Consider the following 21,424-nt stretch of genomic DNA (forward strand, 5'->3'; position numbering starts at 1 on the left):
TGCGAGTGTTAACATGTTTAAATGTCTTACTCACGTCGGTCACGGAGAATTAGTCCTTGGTAGCGGGTTGCGTCGGTGGCACTGTGTTATCCTCAAAATGGGCAAAGAAGGTGTTAAGTTTGTCTGGAAGCAAGACGTCAGTGTCCGTGACGTGGCTGGTTTTCTTTTTGTAGTTCGTAATTGCCTGTAGTTCCTGCCACATATGTCTCGTGTCTGAGCCGTTGAATTGCGACTCCACTTTGTCCCTATACAGACATTTCGCTTGTTTGATTGCCTTGTGGAGGGAATAACTACACTACAGGGACTCTGTAGGTGGTTCAGATTTTAGTTGTATGAGCTTGAACATTTTGAGTAACCCCCCACTATACCACGCCTCCAATATAATTTCCCAGTGTGACTTGCCTTTGAGTGAATTATAGTGTTACTACCCATGACTGTATTTGTTAGTGACAGAATTGAAGTTTCCATCCAATATATAACATATTTAAATGTGAATATTAAAAAAACTACATGAAACAATATCCAAATGTGTTTCCATCAAACAGACTTTTTGTGGACAAAAGGCAGTGTGTGATGGTGTAATGCACCTAAAATAACTTTTGTTAATTTCCCATGTACCTAATGTAAAATGGGTTTTCAAATGCCTTTTCAACTCTACTGATGGATTTGTCACAAACACTGTTATAGAGTAAATGTGCCAACTCTAGTTTTGGCACGTGCGCTCTAGCCAACAGCTCGCAGATACAGTGCTGCTTACATTCTAAGATTATTATGGATAAGAGTGATATTATTTGTATGTTTCAAACAGCAGCCAGGCATCGATCACCATGTTACCAGAATAAGACCCTCAATATTTATTGGAAAGGAGCACCTCCTCCCTGTAGGCTGTCTCGTCGTTGTTGTTAATCAAGCCTACCACTGTAGTGTCGTCCGCAAACTTGATGACTGAATTGGAGGCGTGCATGGCCATGCAGTCGTGGGTGAACAGGGAGTACAGGAGAGGGCTCAGAACGCACCCTTGTGGGGCCCCAGTGTTGAGGATCAGCGGGGTGGAGATGTTGTTACCTACCGTCACCAACTGGGGGCGGCCCGTCAGGAAGTCCAGTACCCAGTTGCACAGGGTGGGGTCGAGACCCAGGGTCTCGAGTTTGATGATGAGTTTGGAGGGCACTATGGTGTTAAATGCTGAGCTGTAGTCAATGAACAGCATTCTCACATAGGTATTCCTCTTGTCCAGATGGGTTAGGGCAGTGTGCAGTGTGGTTGCGATTGCGTCGTCTGTGGACCTATTTGGGCGGTAAGCAAATTGGAGTGGGTCTAGGGTGTCAGGTAGGGTGGAGGTGATATGGTCCTTGACTAGTCTCTCAAAGCACTTCATGATGACGGAAGTGAGTGCTACGGGGCGGTAGTCGTTTAGCTCAGTTACCTTAGCTTTCTTGGGAACAATGGTGGCCCTCTTGAAGCATGTGGGAACAGCAGACTGGGATAAGGATTGGTTGAATATGTCCGTAAACACACCAGCCAGCTGGTCTGCGCATGCTCTGAGGACGCGGCTGGGGATGCCATCTGGGCCTGCAGCCTTGCGAGGGTTAACACGTTTAAATGTTTTACTCACGTCGGCTGCAGTGAAGGAGAGTCTGCAGGTTTTGGTTGCGTCCCTGCAAGTCACATTATGCTTGTTAGCAAAGTGATGTGCAATTCCTATTGGAATCCATTAAACTCTTGATGACAATACAGCTGGAGATATCCAGTTTACATTTTTATTCACCCGCAACCTGCATTCATATTGACTGCCAGGGTTAGGAACATTGTGAGGAGACTACCTAAGCCATCTAAACTGGAAAAATCGAACTATATTATTGGATTAGTTTAGAAAAATGTATTTTTGTGTAGCATAAGATTATTCCCAAAATCTGACCTGCAGTAGAAAATGTTGTTGATGTGACTTTTCATTTAGTTTTGAGTCGGTACATAAACATTAAGTATTAATGACTTTTCATTGACTTACTAGAAGTATTTGATTTAAAGAATGCCTTGGGGTTTTTCCTTTCTCCCTCTCCCCATTTAACAGTGAGCGAGAAAAAGTCACATTGACAGGAACCACGAGGGCTCAACACTCTACACAGTTGGCAGGAAGCAAGTCCTTTAAGGGAACTATGAAATCAATCACCAACATGGTGCCTTAATTTATGGCAGGTCAGGTGAGACTTTACGGTGGTTATTTTTGTTACCACATTATAATGTCTTCATTGTACAATAGTGGCACCATGATCCACCACAATAAAATCATCTGATGAATGGACAGCAGTGGCGGTCGGTGCCGTTTAAGATGAGGGAGGACAATTGTTCTTTATGAGCATGGCCTTATTTCTATTAGAGCAAATTGGATGACTGTCATTCATATTTCATTCACCCAGCTCAATGTAACATCAATAAGTTAAGGCTACTGTGTGATACTCAAAATTTCACTATACACATCATGAGGTTGCTACAACAGGTTGAGGGAAAATTTGAGTAATCCAGACAGTGACACATTCAATATCACACTCTTGCCTGCATCTAGCTGATCTAAGGTATAATCGTTTTGTTCCATTTGCTTCCTTTTAAGAAATGTTTTTCAACAGAATTGCCAGAATGAATGTACCCGTGAGCCACAGCTTTTCACCTGTCATAGTCAACATAGCTAGCTACTCGAACCAACGCATTAATAAACAAGCTGCAATCATGCAGTACAGTGTACAGCTAGCAGTTTAGCAGTTACACCGGCACGCCCCAGTAGCAATACATTTATAAAACCAAAGCTTACCTTGACTTGGAAGAGTTTCAGTGTTGGATAGCCATAGCCATAGCCAGCTAACATAGCTTCCCTCTCTGTTTGAGCCGGGTGTTTGAGTAGGCTGACTAGCTATCCGCCTTCACTAGCTACATATGTAAAAGTTAAAAAATATATATATTTAGCTCTGTCTTGCTTGTCCTTAGTTTTTGAAGAAATTATTTATTTCAAAACTGTTGAACTATTATTCTATTCTCTGAGTCCACTACTCATCACATGTTATACAGTGCATTGCTAGCCATATGTAGCTTGTGCTTTCAGTACTAGATTAATTCTCTAATTCTTTGATTGGGTCGAAAACATGTTGTAAAAGCTCTAATAGGATGGAGAATGTCCTCCGGATGTTGTCATAATTACTGTGTAAGTCTATGGAAGAGGTTGTGTACCATGAGCCTCCTAGGTTTTTGTATTGAAGTAAATGTACCCAGAGGAGGATGGAAACTAGCTGTCCTCCGGCTACACCATGGTGCTACCCCAGAGAGTTCTGTTGATGCTACTGTATACCTTCATTGCAAAACAGTGTGCTTTAATCAGTTATTTGGTGATGTTTTTTATTGTTTCACTATTTTAATTTTTATGAAATTCACTGAGGAGGATGGTCCTCCCCTTCCTCCTCTGAGGAGGCTCCACTGTTGGACGGATGGACTAAAAGGCATCTTGGAGGTCATTGGTCAGAGACGCCGATCTAAGGTCAGTTGTTGCAGTTTTGCATTAATTGGTTGTTGTTAGAATGTGGGAGAGTAATCTTATTTTTGGATCTGTATAGATGGGACACTTGTACCCATACGTGGTGTGCCAAATGTCCAAGTGCAAACCTCTCCTATTTCTGAGCACAGTCACATTGCAATTTGTAAACTCAATCACTCAATCTCTGTCTCGCACGCATGCACGCACACACTTGCTACACACCTCATAACAGCTCATTCTATAAAGACCCTTATGAGAGCAGAGGAAATGCTGAGTAACAGGTAAGACATGTGACCTTTGTGTTGTGATCACATGCTGCTGGAGTTGGCAGAGATCTAATGTATCTATCAACAATTGGATATACGTAGTCGTTTCCTTTCATTACGACTAATCCCGTCCCAATGTCAATTTGTGACACACACACACACACACACACACACACACTGATCTCCCCCCACACACTGCCAAGGGAGATACAAAACAGTGTGGTACACTGAGACAACCGTCACACAAATAGCGTTGATATTTCCATGTTAAGGCGCAGGGCTGTTCTGGTCAACAATGACTAATCTATAATCTATGTCTATTACAGTCTAATCTCCTGCACATGGTGGAGCTGTCATAAAATGATTGTCTGTGTGTCCAAAATGGTAATATGTAGGGAATAGGGTGTCTTGGGACACCGGCTATGTTGCATGTGATGGAAGCGTGATAAAAGCACAGCATTGTGTTGCTATAATACACATTCAAGAAAATGAGTTGTTTTGATGAGTCAACTTCTGGGTTGCAGGTATTGGGTCACTTAGTTGGGTTGTTTCTTTGTTAAAAAAAATACATTTTGGGTTGTTGAGGCTGGATTATTGATGCTGGGTTATTGCGATATGACCCAGCGGGTCAGCTCAGAAGACTGGAGGCATGACTTAGTAGGGGCGTGGCATTCAGAGTTCTTTTTTTGGCCACCCGTGAAAGTAAATGTCATTCCAGTTAATCTGTCAAAGTCATGTTTTACATGAAATTGGATGATATTGGAATGAAACCAGATAAAATATGATGGTGGCAATATGAACAATTATTTTTGCTTCCACACTGATCAAGTTTGATCATAAGGTTGCTAGTTCCCTCCCTCATGAAAAACACCTTTTTCCAGAGGTGGGATTATTAAGGGGATAGGGTGACATCACACTGGGCGAAAGGGGTCCATATCAGAGGATATCTTTGCATGAAATCTCTTTGATATTCTAGAGAATATCATAAACAATTTCCAAATCATATTTTTTAGTTTTGTGGATTTGCACCTAATCCTGGCAAATTCTGAATCCCGTTGTGTCTTTAAAACATATATGATATTGGGGTTACTCCAAATATCACACATGGACATTTCCTGAGATATGTGACATCCTATTTTCTCTCTTCATGTTGACAAATACGGACTGTATACATCACATATCTGTGTTTTCTCAGCACATTCAAGATAATACGCTATATTGATTCCAGATATACTTCTCTTGGCTGAGGTCCATATCCGGATCTTGATATGATTTTTGATATGCTGAAATAAGGATATAATACGTTTTCAGCACATGCTCAATCATTTGTCAAGTATATTTCTCTGTCATGCACAAATCATTTTTGGATTTCCTCCGGATATCATACATGGTAAGGCCAGATATTGACTGATTAGATATCCTGAGGTAGGCCTATGTGGACATCTTATTTTATCTATATGATGACAAATACTGACAGTAGGCATACCTAGTATATTTTCTCTGCACATACAATACATATGCTCTTGACAGTCCATATCAGGATCTTGATATGCTTTTTTGATATGGTAAATGAGGACAATTTCTGGTGCTTATTTGAGTTTTCAGGACATGTTTAATCATTTGAAAAATATTAAATCAATAATTATTTCAGACACTAACTTTTTGTATCCCATCTGTGTAAAGGCATGCACAAACCACAAACTAAAAGCACTGTAACTGGTAGCCGAGTAACAAGAATCACATATTTTCTGCTGTGGAGTTCCAACTATTATTTTTACAATTGGGGAGCCACAAATGAGTTTGTAAACGGCGTGTGGTCGAACTGACATCTGGAGAAACAAAGAAGTGAGAAGCTGTTCAGAATATACCTCAAAGGGCCTCCCGACTGGCGCATCGGTCTAAGGCACTGCACTGCAGTGCTTGAGGTGTCACTACAGACCCGGGTTTGATCCCAGGCTGTGACCAGGAGACCCATGAGGCGGTGCACAATTGGCCCAGCGTTGTCTGGGTTAGAGGAGAATTTGTCAGGCTGGGATGTCTTTGTCCCATTACACTCCTCGGGGTAGGCAGGCAAGCTGATTTTGGTCGCCAGATGGACGGTGTTTGGTATGGCTGGCTTCTGGGTTAAGCGAGCCGTGTGGCTTGGCCAAGTCGTGTTTCGGAGGATGCATGCCTCTCGACCCTCGCCTCTCTCTCCCGAGTACGTAGTGATGGGACAAGACTGTAACTACCAATTGGATCATGAAAATTAGTTAAATTAATTTAAAATAATATATCTCAAAGAACTTAATGCTAATTTGAGATTATTTATTTATTTTAGGAACTAGAATCAAGAACGTTCGCTAATTTGGCCAGCAGACAGTAGGGCTAGCTAGCAAGCTAGCTAGGCTTGGTAGGAGGGTAAAAGCTAACTGGTAGCCTAGCTAGATAACAAATAACATTTCCTTCCCTTCAGGGATATTTTTACCTCCTATCAGGCTCCAATGTGACAGCTACTGTTTTAAAACGTTTGGGCGTATTTTTTTGTATTTGATTTTGTATTACTGGTTAATATAGCAACTTGGCTAGCTAGCTTGTTCCAGCTAGTTCTCTCACGATGAATGAAGCAGGTTTAGGAGCTACCTCGTGTATGGTTATGTGAAATTATAATATTTTCTTACAATATTGACAGAATTTTGATTCATGATTTATGCATGTTGGGTCTGGACTGGACTGCGAGGGACCGATGCCACTGCAAGGGACCGACGCCACTGACGACCCATTCTGCACTCATTGTATTGAGTTTGTGCAACTTCCTTAAAATACATTTTTAGCTAAGATTGGCCTACGTTTGTATCTTTACAGAAAACAGGTGTTGTGATTGGAGCCTTGTATTTGCTAATGCTGTATTTTTATAACAGAAATAGCAAAGATGTTTTTTGTATTAAATATGACGTTTTTTTTTCCCGTGCCTTGTAGCCTACTACTGAATATGGTGCAAATGTATGCTCAGATATGTCACCTTCATGTGAAGAAGCCCAATGATTTTCGGCACCTGAACAGGTAAAATCATTTGGATGCTGGACATTGATCATTTGTCAGATTTAGTCCTTTTTTGATCAGTTGCATGAGGATGAATATTAAATATCATGTAAGGATATGTATTTAAATCATGAAATTCTGTAGAAATATGGATCCATAATTGATCAGGTAATGACTATAGATATGATACAGTATGTGCCTAAGTATAAAGTATATATGTCAGCATGTTGACACATACCCTTTCCAGAGCTAAAATATTCTACAAACATGTAAGCGGGTGCAAAAGCATTAGGGGCATATCTTGAAGGGATCTCACCCCAGATATCTCCCTGCACTCATACGGTAGCAGGGATCTTTCTGAGGTCTGGATTGGATGCAGGTAGAAACTGTCCCATTACGGAGAATATACTAACTCCATATACAAAATTAAGGACATGCGTATCTGGGGCATGTATACTCATAGCTAAAAAAAAAGTCAGATATCCATATATATATAGATAAAGACATCCCCTGAAAGTTACCTTTTTTGCCCATTGTAACCCTAACTCTCATTTTAATACATCAATGGTAACATGATATTCTCTTACCTAATATAAATAAGTACTGCCTTGCAACCAACATCAGTGAAGGTGTGTTTGCAGAGGGGCTTGGTTTATATATAGTCACCAGATAGCTACTCTACTGTTGCCAAAATGTGGCTGTAGGGTGTTGGAAAATATAATTAAATGTTTACACTATTCATCTATGACACATACATTTTCCCTTTCTGCTGTGTCTGGCGTTATCTAGTTACTGGCTAGATAGGTCTTCAGCCAGCATGGAACAAAAGGGGGGAGGGTAATTCATAACTCTGACGCAGTTGTCACGTCAACACATCGATCAGTACCGCTGTGAACAACATCAAACATTATATATTTGTTTTACATCATTAATGCTTCATCACAAATTTGCTTGAGATGGTTTTACTGCAACTCCGTTCACTGCATTCAAGTTTCTTGACATAGGCAATTCAAAGAGCTGTCAGACAAGGCGAGCTCATGAATTTTAGCCCCCTCCCCTGCTCTGCCCGTCTCTTCAAACTTCCTGGTAATTAGCCATGAACAAAGTACAACGTACTTTTAAAAAAAATTGCATTTATATCCCTCACAAAATATATTTGCTCATAAGGCTAATTTACATGGGAATCAGAATGACTGTTCAGGACCTTTTACAAACGTTAAGGTTCAACACTGATAGTTGTGTACAGTCGTGGCCAAAAGGTTTCAGAATGACACAAATATTAATTTTCACAAAGTCTGCTGCCTCAGTTTGTATGATGGCAATTTGCATATACTCCAGAATGGTATGAATGGTATGAAGAGTGCAAAGTACCTCTTTTCCATGCAAATTAACTGAATCCCTCCCCAAAAATTCCACTGCATTTCAGCCCTGCCACAAAAGGACCAGCTGACATCATGTTTCTATCGTTAACACAGGTGTGAGTGTTGACGAGGACAAGGCTGGAGATCACTCTGTCATGTTGATTGAGTTTGAATAACAGACTGGAAGCTTCAATAGGAGGGTGGTGCTTGGAATCATTGTTCTTCCTCTGCCAACCATGGTTACCTGCAAGGAAACATGTGCCGTCATCATTGCTTTGCATAAAAAGGGCTTCACAGGCAAGGATATTGCTGCCAGTAAGATTGCACCTAAATCAACCATTTATCGGATCATCAAGAACTTCAAGGAGAGCGGTTCAATTGTTGTAAAGAAGGCTTCAGGGCGCCCAAGAAAGTCCAGCAAGCGCCAGGACCGTCTCCTAAAGTTGATTCAGCTGCGGGATCGGGGCACCACCAGTACAGAGCTTGCTCAGGAATGGCAGCAGGCAGGTGTGAGTGCATCTGCAAGCACAGTGGGGCGAAGACTTTTGGAGGATGGCCTGGTGTCAAGAAGGGCAGCAAAGAAGTCACTTCTCTCCAGGAAAAACATCAGGGTCAGACTGATATTCTGCAAAAGGTACAGGGATTAGACTGCTGAGGACTGGGGTAAAGTAATTTTCTCTGATGAATCCCCTTTCCGATTGTTTGGGGCATCAGGAAAAAAGCTTGTCCGGAGAAGACAAGGTGAGCGCTACCATCGTTCCTGTGTCATGCCAACAGTAAAGCATCCTGAGACCTTTCATGTGTGGGATTGCTTCTCAGTCAAGGGAGTGGGCTCACTCACAATTTTGCCTAAGAACACAGCCATGAATAAAGATTGGTACCAACACATCCTCCGAGAGCAACTTCTCCCAACCATCCAGGAACAGTTTAGTGACGAACAATGCCTTTTCCAGCATGATGGAGCACCTTGCCATAAGGCAAAAGAGATAACTAAGTTGCTCAGGGAACAAAACATTGATATTTTGGGTCCATGGCCAGGAAACTCCCCAGACCTTTAATCCCATTGAGAACTTGTGGTCAATCCTCAAGAGGCGGGTGGACAAACAAAAACCCACAAATTCTGACAAACTCCAAGCATTGATTATGCAAGAATGGGCTGCCATCAGTCAGGATGTGGCCCAGAAGTTAATTGACAGCATGCCAGGGCGGATTACAGAGCTCTTGAAAAAGAAGGGTCAACACTGCAAACATTGACTCTTTGCATCAACTTCATGTAATTGTAAATTAAAACCTTTGACACTTATGAAATGCTTGTAGTTATACTTCAGTATTCCATAGTAACATCTGACAAAAATACCTAAAGACACTGAAGTAGCAAACTTTGTGGAAATGATTATTTGTGTCATTCTCAAAACTTTTGGCCACGACTGTAGGTTTAATGATGTTAACAAATATGCAAGAATTCTTTAACCCCATAGACTCAATTGATGCACCGGTGAGACAATCTAAGTAACATAATAAAATAATCTGTAATTTTAAGGTAATGGATGCGTCGCAATCATCACATCCGCATATGTCAAACCTCCCCATCTGCGGTGAAAGATGGCAGAGCTAGAGAGGTGATTGTCACATGAGACATCCGGAAAATTGGTCTTCTCACACAAACGTCTGTAGCTACTTAAGTGTTACTGTTGAAATAGATAATTATTAATCCATTATACAGAGATGGCAACAGAAAAAGTCTTCATTTTTTGCTGACTCACTACCAAAATAAATAGTGACTATATCAATATCTAGGATTTCAGCCATAAGTGCTATTGGAATATGAATGTATAGGGAGTGTAATGGATCTATATTTGGTACCCTTGTGTTTGGATGTCTGTCAGTCAGTAGTATTCCCTTCAGCTGCTGATCTCCCATTTAATGACTGAGACACGTAACGTCGCACACACACATACACACACACACACACACACGCAATCCCTATAAGCATTGTCTATTTTAAAAAGATGATGTGTCTCAAATCAAATCGTATTGGTCGCTTGCACACATTTTGCAGATGATATCACAGGTGCAGCAAAATGTTTATGTTTCTAGCTTCAGTGCAGTAATACCTAATAATACAGAACAATACACACAAATCCCAAAAATGATATCAGAACGAGCAATGTCAGAATCAATAAAAAGGTAGTTGTAGTGTTGCTCAGGTAGTAGAGAATGGAGCTTACAACACCAGGGTTGTGGGTTTGATTCCCACGGGGGAGAAGTACAAAAATGAATCCACTTACTACTGTAAGTTTCTCTAGATAAAAGCATCTTCTAAATGACTAAAAACTTAAATATGTATATGATGGTGTGTGCAGTAGTTATATAGCATGAGTCTAGATTTGAAAGTGACCAGTGTTCAATGACTATGTACATATGGCAGCAGTCTCTAAGGTGCAGGGTAGAGTGCCAGCTAGTAACAGTGACTAAGTTCAGCTGGGCAGGGTATTGGCTGGCTAGCTTTGAATATTTAAGTCTGCTGGCCTGGAAATAAAGCATTCAAATAAAATCATTTACCTTTGAAGAACTTCAGATGTTTTCAATGAGGAGACTCTCAGTTAGATAGCAAATGTTCAGTTTTTCCAAAAAGATTATTTGTGTAGGACAAATCGCTCCGTTTTGTTCATCACGTTTAGGTAAGAAAAAAAAAGAAAATTAAGTCATTACAACGCAAACTTTTTTCCAAATTAACTCCATAATATCGACAGAAACATGGCAAACGTTGTTTAGAATCAATCCTCAAGGTGTTTTTCACATATCTATCGATGATAAATAATTCGTGGCAGTTTGGTTTCTCCTCTGAAGAAATTGAATGCGCATGGACCTGGAGATTACGCAATAATTTCGACGCAGGACACCGGGCGGACACCTGGTAAATGTAGTCTCTTATGGTCAATCTTCCAATGATATGCCTACAAATACGTCACAATGCTGCAGACACCTTGGGGAAACGACAGAAAGTGCAGGCTCATTCCTGGCGCATTCACAGCCATATAAGGAGACATTGGAACACAGCGCCTTCAGAATCTGGGGTATTTCCTGTATGACATTTCATCTTGGTTTCACCTCTAGCATTAGTTCTGGGGCACTCACAGATAATATCTTTGCAGTTTTGGAAACGTCAGAGTTTTTTCTTTCCAAAGCTGTCAATTACATGCATAGTCGAGCATATTTTCGTGACAAAATATCTTGTTTAAAACGGGAACGTTTTTTACCCAAAAATTAAAATCTCGAAGAAGTTAACAAAAGGCTAAGCTTGTGAGCCAATATATTTATTTCATTTGCGATTTTCATGAATAGTTAACGTTGCGTTATGGTAATGAGCTTGAGGCTATAATTACGCTCCCGGATACGGGATTGCTCGTCGCAACAGGTTAAACTATAATATTTCATACAGAATATTTCTTATGTTCAATTGGAAAACAACATTGGCAGGTGTGCGTCCTCTTCGTTGCGAGCGCACAGACTGATTTCCAACTCTGACTCTCAGTAGTGAAACTCAAAATTCTTCCTCGTTTGGGAAGAAACAAGCCTGAAACCTTGAACAAAGACTGTTGCCATCTAGTGGAAGCCACAGGAATTGCAATCTGGGAGCTGGATTTGGGTATGACCCTATACGTTCCATTGGAAGAGCATGGGCTCTCAAAAAGAAAACAAATTCTGGTTGGTTTTTCTTTGGATCTTCTCCCACCATAACGATTGTGTTATAGTCTCATATATTAGTTTAACATTTCTACAAACTTCAAAGTGCATATCCTGGCTTCTGGGCCTGAGTAACAGGCAGTTTACTTATTGTACTTTTTACTTGATACATTGTCCTTGACACCCAAAACATTTTGAATGCAGGAAAATAGTTATATTCATGCACTTCCCATCCCTGGTCATCCCTACTGCCTCTGATCTTGCGGACTCACTAAACACACATGCTTTGTTTGTAAATGATGTCTGAATGTTCAAGTGTGGCTGAATTTAAAAAAAGAAAATGGTGCCATCTGGTTTGCTAAATATAAGGAATTTGAACTGATTCATACTTCAAGTTTATTCTCAATACTTAAGTATATTTTAGCAATTACATTTACTTTGATTCTTAAGTATATTTTCAACCAAATACTTTCAGACTTTTACTCAAGTAGAATTTTACTGGATGACTTTTACCTGAGTAATTTTCTATAAGGTATCTTTACTTTTACTCAAGTATGACAGTACTTTTTCCTCCATTGGAGATATGTTACACACACACACACACACACACACACACACACACACACACACACACACACACACACACACACACACACACACACACACACACACACCTTAGAGAGATCAAGTGTGTATCATCCAAAGCTCATCGGTAAAGTGGAGGACAGAGGGGAAGGACAAGGCAGGATAGGTGAGGCGAGTCACCACAGACTAATCTCATTCCCAGACACTTCCATCCAAATCTGGCCTGTGGTCACTCCCACTAAGGCCAACTTTGAGTTTTTTGATATTCCAGGCTTATACGCTCTGTGCACAAAAGCCTGGGGACAAGGTTACACACACACTGATCTGCTGCTCACTCTAAACAGTGTAGCAAAGGTTCCAAATGTAAGCACTTATAAACTGTATCTACTTAAAGTCCATCTTTTGCGTTAATAGGTCATGTTTTGATATATTGTGATGTTTTTTTCTACCTTTTGATGTATTTTTGCTGTTTGTTGTTTTTTGTTTTGTTTTCTTTCTTATGCACGTTGAGTGCCGGATATGCACTGTACAAATTCATTCTTCTTCTTCTTCTTCTTATAATTATTATTAATCTTATTTTCACAAAGGCCAAGAACAGATAAACCTGCAAACAGGTGGTAGAGGAGGGTGGAGAGGAGAAGAGAGAGAAAGGAGGAAGAAGAGGATGGAGAATCAGGAGAGAATAAGAGGAGAAAGAAGATAAATATGAGGAGATGAGATAACTGATTGTTCTGGGTTGGAGGGTACATAGGGCAGAGCATAAAATAAGAGGGAGAAGAGGGAGAGAAGGAAAAGGAGAAAGAAGATGAGGAAGAGGAAGAAGAAAAGGGAGAATGAGAGCAGAGATCTGATTGCTGGGGTTGGGAGGGTAGAGGATTGAAAGTCAGGAGAAGATGGAGAGGGGAAGGAGAGAAAGAACACAGCAGATAGGATGAGAGGAGGGGGAGAAGAGGGAGAGAAGTAGAGGAGGGGGGGAGAGGAGAGCTGTCAGGGACAGAGTGTTCTAGTAGAAATCACAGAACAGAGGAAGGCGGCGAGGGCCTGGGGAGAACGTTGCGGCAAGCAGGCTCATCACACTAAGAGACAGCACAACACATAACACAAACAGGATTATACACACATACAGACACACACACACACACACAGGGCAAGCAGACATACACCCACATATGAATGTACAATTCACATGCAGTGTTCAAATGAGCACACGTCGCTTCAAAGGAGAAGAATGGTACAAAAGGTTCTCTGTGATTTCCCTCTGACGTAATCGATGCTATTAAGACTTTACAGACTAATCCACTGCAGGTGAGATAGAGAGAAGAGATCAGGGTGACACCTTATCAATGACAGCAGTACTCAGCCATCTTAAACAATGTTACCCAACTCCAGTCCTCGAGTACCCCAACAGTAAAACACCTGATTCAACTTGTCAACTAATCATCAACACCTCAATGAATTGAATATGGTGAGTTTACCCGGGGCTACAAAAAAAATGTGTGCTGTTGGGAGTACTCGAAGAGTTGGGAAACACTAATCTAAACCATGATTTGGATCAGACTAACAAATTAAGGGCATGTCTGAAATGGCAATATAGTGTACTACTTTTGACTGGGGCCCATACAGCTCTGGTCATATGGGCTCTGTTCAAAAGTAGTGCACTAGATAGGTAATAGTGTGCCATTTGAGATGCAACCACGCAGACTAACAGACTGAACATAAAATCTCCTATTTAATTCACTAAAGCCCTGACTAACTGAAAGCTCAGCTTGTCATTGGATTGGAGCGGCAGTGTTATTCAATTTCCAACTGGTTTACTAACCTCTTTTCTGGCTCCCTCCCTCTCGCTACCCTGCTACATTTCCTTCCCTCCTTCCCTCCTCTGTCTCTGCTTGAATGCTATCTATTGCAGGGTAATGCTAAACCCTTTACATAACCAACTTGACCTAATAACATCTCCACTGTAAAACTGTCCCCCTCAGGATCCTGCATGGCAGTTCTCTGACCACAGTGTATTGGAATAGAAGAGACAGACTGACAGTATTTCCCAAATGGCAGTCCTATGGGTCCTTCTCAAAGGTAGTGTAGTACATAGGGAATAGGCTGCCATGTGGGACTTAATCGGAGATCTTGTGTGGGCCTAATATAGACCCAGCATGGGGGTGAGAAACTAGGGAGACAGAAAAGTAAATCATCTCCTTTGACAAAGGCATATATTTAGAGGTGACCTACTGGTATTTGGCATGTACCTGGAACTTTGTTGGTGAAGGCTACAAGAGGGAATATCATTGAATGCACCAATCTCTCTGTAACTAGCAAACACAGTCATGGGTGATACTGATAACTAAAATAATTCACTTGAAAGGCACCCTGGGAAATATGCAAATATGTGTTTACAACCTACAGCGTTAAAACAACACCCAGAAACCTTTTTAGAGGTACATTTCTGCAACTAAAAATGTACTATTTACTAGCTGCTAACTGTGTGTGTGACCATCAGTATACATCAAGTTTGTGTTCAAGTTTCAAAGTTTACAGGATATACAGTAGAAGGTGTAAAACAATGCAGTGAAATTATTTTTTGAGAGCTCTTTCCCAACAATGCAGTGATAACAGAAAATAGAATAAAATTTAAAAAACAAGACTGAACTATATAATAAGAAACACGGACACACACACACACACACACACACACACACACACACACACACACACACACACACACACACACACACACACACACACACAGTACTGGGAACTGAGATAAGTGAATATAGATATTGGGGCGTTGGTTGCTTCAGTAGCTTATTGTGCACTGCTCCACTTCGGTGTGTATGACAGGCAATACAAGCCAGAATTAAGGGTAAGACTATGTGTGCAATGGGGCACCCCCATAACAAATCAGAACACTGCCATATAAATAGGAAGATAATGAATCTAGAGACAGATAGAAACCTTACAAATGTTGACAATGCTGATAATACGTCTGCCTCATTGGATTAGATCAAATAACAGAAAGTGGTTGGGGTACTAAAGGAGAGGTGTGGGAAATACTGGTTGAGCCCACTATTTTGAGGTCAATCACCCCTAATTTTAAGAAAATAGGGTAAGTGTACCTATTAAGCCCACCAAAATCTAAGTTTAGACATTTCTAATGTATATTTTAACATTTTCGTAAAATAAAAGTGTAGATAAAATGAAAGATTATTCTCTCATGGGAGATTTGACTTCACTTTTAAAAAAATGTTTTATGTGAGAAACAAATATTTGATCAAATATGTGAAAAGTCCATGGGTATTCCAAGTAAGACCACCACTTAAATGATCAATTAGAATACATTTCCAAAAATTACAAACAGACGTTTTTGTATGGACGCTTAATTCATAATACTCTCCCTCAAAGCTTTTCTAATCAATTGATCATTACTATTTATCATGGAAGGAGCACTCATAACAGAGGGTGTCCAATCGTATCCAGAGAGATCTATATGGGCCCAGACTTTTGTTCTTGCCAACCAGTACACACTTGATTCCACCAATCAAGTAATCATTCAATCAAGACATGAATAGTTGATTCAGGTGTGTTAATGCTTGGTTAGAACAAAAACCTGCACCCGCACCGGCCCTCTGTGGATAAGACGCAATGCACAAAGACCGTAATTGACTTCCGGCGCCGACAGAGATGGCCGCCTCGCATGGCGTTCCTAGGAAACCATGCAGTATTTTGTTTTTTTATGTGTTATTTCTTACATTGTTACCCCAGGAAATCTTAGGTTTTATTACATACAGTCGGGAGGAATTATTGGATGTAAGTGCAACGTCAAATCACCAACATTACGACCAGGAATACGACTTTCCCGAAGTGGATCCTCTGTTTGGCCCACCACCCAGGACAATGGATCGGATCCCAGCCGGCGACCCAAAACAACGGCGCTGCAGAAGGGGCAGACGGAGCGGTCTTCTGGTCAGGCTTCGTAGACGGGCACATCGCGCACCGCTTCCGAGCATCTCCAGTCTCTTGACAACAAGGTAGACGAAATCCGAGCAAGGGGGTTGACTTCCAGAGAGACATCAGAGACTGTAGCGTTCTTTATTTAACGGAAACATGGCTCACTCGAGACACACTATCGGAGTCGGTACAGCCAGTTTCTTCACGCATCGCGCCGACAGAAACAAGCATTTCTCTGGAAAGAAGAAGGGCGGGGGTGTATGCCTTATGATTAACGAGACGTGGTGTGATCATAACAACATTATCTAACAAGAGAATCCTCTTCGATCATAATCACAGTCGTGTACATTCCCCCAAGCAGACATATCGACGGCCCTGAAAGAACTTAATTCGACTCAATGTAAACGGGAAACCACATATCCTGAGGCTGCATTTATTGTAGATGGGGATTTTAACAAGGCTAATCTGAAAACAAGGCTCCTTAAATTCTATCAGCATATCGATTGCACGACCCGGGCTGGCAAAACCCTAGATCATTGTATTTCTAACTTCCGCGACGCATATAAGGCCCTCCCCCGCCCCCCTTTCGGAAAAGCTGACCACGACTCCATTTTGTTGCGCCCAGGCTATAGACAGAAACCTAAACAGGAAGCACCCGCGTTCAGTTCTGTTCAACACTAGTCCGACCAATCGGATTCCAATCTTCAAGATTGCTTCGATCACGTGGACTGGGATAGGTTCCGCACAGCGTCGAACAACAACATTGATGAACACGCTGATTCAGTGAGAGAGTTTATTAACAAGTGCATCAGTGATGTTGTACCCACAGCGTCTATTAAAACATTCCCCAACCAGAAACCGTGAATTGATGGCAGCATTCGCGCAAAACTGAATGCACGAACCACTTCTTTTATTCAGGGTAAGGTGACCGGAAACATGACCGAATACAAACAGTGTAGCTATTCCCTCCGCTAGACAATCAAACAAGCTAGGCATCAGTATAGAGACTAATTAGAGCCGCAATTCAACGGCTCAGACACAAAAGGTATGTGGCAGGGTCTACAGTCAATCACGGACTACAAAATAAAAACCAGCCCCTTCGCAGACCACAATGTCTTGCTCCCAGACAGACTAAACAATTTATTTGCTCGCTTTGAGAACAATACAGTGCCACTGACACGGCCAATTACCAAAACCTGCGGGCTCTCCTTCACTGCAGCCAACGTGAGTAAAACATTTAAACATGTTAACCCTCGCAAGGCTGCAGGCCCAGACGGCACCCCCAGCCGCGTCCTCAGAGCATATTCAATCAATCCTTATTTCAGTCTGCTGTTCCCACATGCTTCAAGAGGGCCACCATTGTTCCTGTTCCCAAGAAAGCTAAGGTAACTGAGCTAAATGACTTTCGCCCCATAGCACTCACTTCTGTCATCATGAAGTGCTTTGAGAGACTAGTCAAGGAACATATCACCTCCACCCTACCTGACTCCCTAGACCCACTCCAATTTGCTTACCGCCCCAATAGGTCCACAGATGAAGTAATCACAATCACACTGCACACTGCCCTAACCCATCTGGACAAGGGGAATACCTATGTAAGAATGCTGTTCATCGACTACAGCTCAGCATTTAACACCATAGTACCCTCCAAACCCGTCATTAAGCTAAGACCCTGGGTCTCGACGCCGCCCTCTGCAACTGGGTCCTGGACTTCCTGACGGGCCGTCCCCAGGTGGTGAGTGTAGGTATCAACATCTCCACCCCGCTGATCCTCAATACTGGGGCCCCACAAGGGTGCATTCTGAGCCCTCTCCTGTACTCCCTGTTCACCCATGACTGCGTGGCCATGCACGCCTCTAACTCAATCATCAAGTTTGCAGACGACACTACAGTGGTAGGCTTAATTACCAACAACGATGAGGTGATGGCCCTCAGAGTGTGGTGTCAGGAAAATAACCTCACACTCAATGTCAACAAAACAAAGGAAATGATCGTGGACTTCAAGAAATAGCAGAGGGAGCAGCCCCCTATCCACATCAACGGGACAGTAGTGGAGAGAGTGGCAAGTTTTAAGTTCCTCAGTGTACACATCACGGTCAAGGCGCAGCAGCGCCTATTCAACATCAGGAGGCTGAAGAAATTCGGCTTGTCACCAGAAACACTCAAACTTTTACAGATGCACAATCGAGAGCATCCTGTCGGGCTGTATCACCGCCTGGTACGGCAACTGCTCTGCCCATAACCGTAAGGCTCTCCGGAGGGTAGTGAGGTCTGCACAACACATCACCGGGGGCAGACTTCCTGTCCGCTAGGACACCTACACCACCCGATGTCACAGGAAGCCAAAAGTATCATCAAGGACAACAACCACCCGAGCCACGGCTTGTTCACCCCGTACTCATCCAAAAGGTGAGGTCAGTACAGATGCATTCAAGCTGGGACAGAGAGACGGAAAAACAGCTTCTATCTCAAGGCCGTCAGACTGTTATAACCTCTTTTGGCTAGGGGGCAGTATTTTGACGTCTGGATGAAAAGCTTGCCCAAAGTAAACTGCCTGTTACTCACACCCAGAAGCTAGGATATGCATATAATTGGTAGATTTGGACGCTCTAAAGTTTCTAAAACTGTTAAAATTATGTCAGTGAGTATAACAGAACTGATTTGGAAGGCGAAAACCCAAGGACAAACCTTCCAAAAAATACAAATTCAGCCAACCACTGTTTCCAATGGCTGTCATGTTTATTATGAGGTGAAAACCTCCCAGATTGCAGGTCCTAGGGCTTCCACTCGATGTCAACAGTCTTTAGAAAGAGTTTCAGAATTGTTTTTGGAAAAATGAGCTAGAATTTTGGTTTTAAGTGGCTCCCTTTTTGGCTGTAGTGATTTCATGAGAGCGCGTTCTTTGTTGTTAAACTCCGGGTAAAGACAATAGCGATTCTCTGTCTTAAATTTTATAATTTATTTATGTATTAGGGAAACCTGAGGTTTGATTATAAACGTTGTTTGACTTTATTGCTTTATTGGTAATGTTTGGGATTCATTTTGTATGCATTTTGAAGGAGGGAAACCGGTGGTTTATTGAATGAAGCGCACCAGCTAAACTGAGTTTTTGGGATATAAAGAAGGACATTATCGAACAAAAGGACCATTTGTGATGTTGCTGGGACCTTTCGGAGTGCCAGCAGAAGAAGATCTTCACAGGTAAGGGATTTATTATATCACTATTTCTGACTTTTGTGGCGCACCTGCTTGATTGAAAAATGTTTTTCATGCTTTTTTATGCAGGGCGCTGTCCTCAGATAATCACATGGTGTGCTTTTGCCGTAAAGCCTTTTTTAAATCTGACACAGCGGCTGGATTACAAGAAGTTAAGCATTATTTTGATGTATGACACTTGTGATTCCATGAATGTTAAATATTTATTTCTGTAATTTGAATTTCGCGCTCTGCAATTTCACCGGATGTTGTCGAGGTGGGTCGCTAGCGGAACGCCTGCGCAGAAAGGTTAAATACCAATCACTAGCCGGCTACCACCCAGTTACTCAAACCTGCACCTTAGAGGCTGCTGCCCTATTTACATAGACAGAGAATCATTGGCCACTTTAATAATGGAATACTAATCACATAATGTATTCTATTCTACAGTATTTTAGTCAATGGCACATTGCTTGTCATAATATGTTTCTTAATTCCTTTCTTTTACACTTTTTGTCTATTGTTGTGAAATGTTAGATACAGTGCTTGCAAAAGTATTCATCTCCCTTGGCGTTTTTCCTATTTCTTGCATTACAACCTGTAATATAAATGGATTTTATTTGGAATTCATGTTTACATTTACATTACATTTAAGTCATTTAGCAGACGCTCTTATCCAGAGCGACTTACAAATTGGTGCTTTCACCTTATGACATCCAGTGGAACAGCCACTTTACAATAGTGCATCTAGGTATTTTAAGGGGGGGGGGGAGAAGGATTACTTTATCCTATCCTAGGTATTCCTTAAAGAGGTGGGGTTTCAGGTGTCTCCGGAAGGTGGTGATTGACTCCGCTGTCCTGGCGTCGTGAGGGAGTTTGTTCCACCATTGGGGGGCCAGAGCAGCGAACAGTTTTGACTGGGCTGAGCGGGAACTGTACTTCCTCAGTGGTAGGGAGGCGAGCAGGCCAGAGGTGGATGAACGCAGTGCCCTTGTTTGGGTGTAGGGCCTGATCAGAGCCTGGAGGTACTGAGGTGCCCTTCCCCTCACAGCTCCGTAGGCAAGCACCATGGTCTTGTAGCGGATGCGAGCTTCAACTGGAAGCCAGTGGAGAGAGTGGAGGAGCGGGGTGACGTGAGAGAACTTGGGAAGGTTGAACACCAGACGGGCTGCGGCGTTCTGGATGAGTTGTAGGGGTTTAATGGCACAGGCAGGGAGCCCAGCCAACAGCGAGTTGCAGTAATCCAGACGGGAGATGACAAGTGCCTGGATTAGGACCTGCGCCGCTTCCTGTGTGAGGCAGGGTCGTACTCTGCGGATGTTGTAGAGCATGAACCTACAGGAACGGGCCACCGCCTTGATGTTATTTGAGAACGACAGGGTGTTGTCCAGGATCACGCCAAGGTTCTTAGCGCTCTGGGACGAGGACACAATGGAGTTGTCAACCGTGATGGCGAGATCATGGAACGGGCAGTCCTTCCCGGGAGGAAGAGCAGCTCCGTCTTGCCGAGGTTCAGCTTGAGGTGATGATCCGTCATCCACACTGATATGTCTGCCAGACATGCAGAGATGCGATTCGCCACCTGGTCGTCAGAAGGGGGAAAGGAGAAGATTAATTGTGTGTCGTCTGCATAGCAATGATAGGAGAGACCATGTGAGGTTATGACAGAGCCAAGTGACTTGGTGTATAGCGAGAATAGGAGAGGGCCTAGAACAGAGCCCTGGGGACACCAGTGGTGAGAGCACGTGGTGAGGAGACGGATTCTCGCCACGCCACCTGGTAGGAGCGACCTGTCAGGTAGGACGCAATCAAGCGTGGGCCGCGCCGGAGATGCCCAACTCGGA

This window comes from Oncorhynchus nerka, linkage group LG23, assembly GCF_034236695.1.
Source record: "Oncorhynchus nerka isolate Pitt River linkage group LG23, Oner_Uvic_2.0, whole genome shotgun sequence".
Taxonomy (NCBI): domain Eukaryota; kingdom Metazoa; phylum Chordata; class Actinopteri; order Salmoniformes; family Salmonidae; genus Oncorhynchus; species Oncorhynchus nerka.